The following is a 4,133-nucleotide window of genomic DNA, read 5'->3' as shown; positions in this document are numbered from 1 at the left end:
AAAAAAAAAAAAAATCCTAAGAGTGAAGAAAATTATTTGGAATAAGAGATGAAAAAAACTGGCAAAAATATAATTATTTAGTTTTATAGAGGAAAAAAAAAAATGGAGCCTGGGTGGCGCAGTGTTTAAGAGCTACGGCTGTTAACCAAAAGGTCGGCAGTTCGAATCCACTAGTCGTTCCTCGAAAACCCTATGGGGCAGTTCTACGCTGTCCTATTGGGTCACCTTGAGTTGAAATACTCAACGGCAACGGGTTTGGTTTTTCGGTTTTTAAGAGCAGATGACTGAGAGGTAATCTTATAATAACTGCATATTTTTAATACAAACTTTACAAACTTATCTTCCAAATTTACTTTCCAAAATAAAGCAAAACAAATTAAAAAAAAAAAAAAAAGAGCCAAAACAAATTGTAGGAAGGCTTCTGCTGGCCAGGGGAGAAAACCATTCTGTCATTGAAATGATATTCTTCAGTTCTGCTAATTTGCCCAGTAGATTTTCTGAAATTACCAGTGCTGGCTCAAAAGAGAGAAAAAAAAAAGAAAAAAAAACAACTTAAATTATATGAAAGGGGCCCTGCTGGCACAGTGGTTAAGGGCTTGGCTGCTAACCTAAGAGTCGGTGGATTGCACCCACCAGCCGCTCCATGGAAGAATGGTGTGGCATTCTGCTTCCATAAAGATTTACAGCCTTGGAAACCCCATGGGGCAGTTCTACTCTATCCTGTAGGGTTGTTATGAGTCAGAGTTGACTCGACAGCCATGGGTTTGGGGTTTTCTTATAAAATACATGAATAACCAGAGGTTCTTTGAGTACAAGCTTTATATCACCTTAGTTAACAAAACTGAGCATATTGCCTGACTAGCTCCAATCTAGAGAAAGCAGAATATGGAACAATTGCCAAAAAAGAGAACCTCCCAGCAACCTCTGTGGATAGGAGGTCAAGAAAAAAAGTGTATCATCCCTGTTATTTAAGTCATAACAGTTTTGACATAAGGCTTACTACTTAAAATTGGTTTATAAAAAGGGTGATGAGCTAAATCTACACGTCCTTTTCAAGCATGCGTTGAAACACTGAAAGCTCTTCCTCTCAAAAAGCTTCATCCATTTAATGCTTTAAAGTTGTTCGTCCATGAATTAGAGGGTTCAATAGAAGCAATGCAGTCACAGAACTACACTCTCGTCTCCATCTAATTTTGTCTTAGCAGGTCTTTTGAACTGCTAAATCTGGCTTTAAAGCATGATTATTTCGTTTTCTGATGGTTTATAACAGCTGCTGCTTCTCTGATGAGATGCCCATTTTCCATTTTATATCTGCAAGATGTTGGCTACATCTAGGCAGCTGAGAAGTCTCTTGCTGCAGAAAACAGTAAAGGAAGGGCAAGAGGCTTTTCTTCAAGAGGCAGCTGTCTCTGAAATGGGGACTGGGAGGAGACCACATCCAAACAGTGTTCAGCCATGCAGACAAAGGATCCATTAGCTATTACTGCTAAGATCAGAGTAGAAATTTCAGGGAAGATGAATTTCCCCTGAATCTCATGATACACATGGATTTTTGGTTCCTCAGTGGAAAGGACAAACAATCTACCTGGAAAAGATCCAACCTCAGCTTGTCCTTGAAGAACTTCTCCAGCCTTGTGCCCCTACAGTGTTTTTTGGTAAGCGGGAAGTCACACATTGACCCTTCTGGAATGTGCCTGCATAGTGTTGTTAATAATAAGCTTCTGCCCTTGAGTCAATTCTGACTCATGGTAACTCCATGTGTTACACAGTTGACCTGTTGTGTAGGGTTTTCTGGGCCCTAATATTTACAGTAGCAGATTGCCAGGCCTTTCTTCCATGGTGCTGCTTGGTGGATTTGGACTGCCAATCCTAAACACTCTGGATTTCTGGCTGCTTTTTAGAAATCCGGTGAGGCCACTCAAGGCCTGTATGCCCATGAAGGTGGAGCTGTGGAGAGGCTGGGCTCCTTCGGTGGAAACTGCTGTCCAGCTCCTCACAGTCCTGACCTGGTCTGCTTCACTCATGAACACCAGCACAGGTCTCCCTTGGAAGCCTGACCATGCCACCCTTGAAATAAGAGAATCAGCGTTAGTGAGGACTCCCCAGGGTGAATCGCCTCACTTGCTGCTCTCTGCGGACCCTTTGCCTGAAGCTAAGAGCAGAGAGATGCTGTCAACTATGCGACCAGGGGATTTCTATCTGGCAACCACCAAAGTGGAAGTTTAGGGGGTAGGTAAGGAGGAGAAACGGATGGAAGACAGCTAATAGCTTGGTATTGTCATTGGGGTTGTTAAAATATTGCACTATTTCCGGTCAGGCCAACTGACCTCCAGAAAGCCCTGCACCTCCACTCACACCAGCAACCTCAATCCCTCCCCTGGGGACTGGTTAATGCCGGGTACACTGGGGACCTCCAGATCCCTGCTTCAGCATTATATATAGTCAACATCAGTTTAGCTGAGTTGCTGCCTGTACCTTACTAGTTGTTAAATATTTTTATATCACCCCTGAGTAGAAGCTAATAAAATAATCTCTTGCCTAAAGGGCTGGCTGCTTCTGATTGCTTCTCCCCTTTTTCCCTCTTCTATCCTTGAGAGTTTCCTGCCACCCGCTCCTCACCATGTACCTCACTAGCTGTCTTTATTTCCAGAAGTTACAGGCAGTTGAACAGCAGTGGGCTAAACCATTACAGAGATCTTAAACTGCTGGTTGTTACAAGCTCAAATTGATTACATCTGAGTGCAAGAACGCAGAATGAGAGAACTTGGTGCGTGAAGAAGAGCTAGAAAATGTTGTATTCGATACACATGGAGTTTATGTTTGCTTTTGTGTGTGGTTCTGTCAGATTTGTCCCTTCTACTCCAGAAGCATTCATTGTATCCCAAGAAATGTAGGCTCCAGTTATTCCTCTGTACGCCCTTGTTTTAAGTCATTAAAGAGATTTTTTTTGTGCCATTTTACAAAACTCTTTCAAGACATTTGTTTTCCTTTTTGCGAACTAATTTTAATTGCATTTTTGTGGTGACAAAACAATATTAAAACGATCTGTCAGAAATGAGCTAATTTGACTCAAAGTGTGTGCGTACTTTCTTGATGTATCTTGTCATCTGCTTGTTCTTTTAATCATGTATGTGGTTCAGATCACACTTTCCTCTCAGCGGTTGTCGTTTTAATCATTCTCCAATTGAAGATATGGGTATGCACTAACACGAACAAGAGTGCTGGGTTTGAAGTAAAAGATTCTGGATGCATTCTGTCATTGATGAAACTGGGTGACCCAGGAAAAGTCACTTTGTTTCTCTGTGCTGAAAGTTGCTCATCTATGAATTAGCAGGGTTGGACGAAATAATATCTTAGCGCCCTTCCAGCTCAAAACTTCTAGGATTCGTTGATGTTACTTTTCTGCTCCAATAGTAGGTATAATTTGCAAGTGTAGAGCATCTTTTATGCACCTTCTCACTTGAACCTTACAGCAACTCTACCAGGTAGGCAAAATGAATAAAAGATCCCCACCAGCTTGTAGCTGGAACAGGAAGAGACAATTAGTAAATTTGTGAATCACCCTTCTGAATAACCCACTCCGATTTCCAAAATCCAACATTGGTTTATGGAAGCCATTCTTTCTGCCTCCATCACAGGTGTTAGCATCTGAATGTGTTGGCTGAGCTTGGTGTCCTGGTGTGAAATGTTAGTTACACAGCTAGTTGTTAAACATATGTGTTTGTGGGTAAACATAAGTGTGTATATAAACACAGTGGGAGGTAGCAGGGGGTGTAGTGAAGTAGGAGGATGAGTAGGAGAAGGAACAGAACTACCCATTAGCTTCTGGAAGGAAGGGAAGACACCTAACATTTATTAACTGCCCAGTGAACTGCTATTCATGTTATCGTAATCAATCATCACATCAATCCTATATGAAGCACGTATTAACTTACCCATTCTACAGGTGAAGAAACTGAAACTCAGAGAGATGATTCGAAAGGCCAAGGGCTCATTGGTTAGAGTCAGTATTCAAACCCTAGCGTGTCTTCCCACTGCATCTTTAAAGTGATTCAGCCGTCCACTCATCCATCCATTCAACAGATTTTTATTGAGCATTTATATGTGTCAGGCTCTGTGCCAGGCAGTGAACA

The sequence above is a fragment of the Trichechus manatus genome, unplaced genomic scaffold (genome assembly GCF_000243295.1).
Source record: "Trichechus manatus latirostris isolate Lorelei unplaced genomic scaffold, TriManLat1.0 scaffold00019, whole genome shotgun sequence".
Taxonomy (NCBI): domain Eukaryota; kingdom Metazoa; phylum Chordata; class Mammalia; order Sirenia; family Trichechidae; genus Trichechus; species Trichechus manatus.
Note: the sequence above shows the minus strand (reverse complement) of the source record.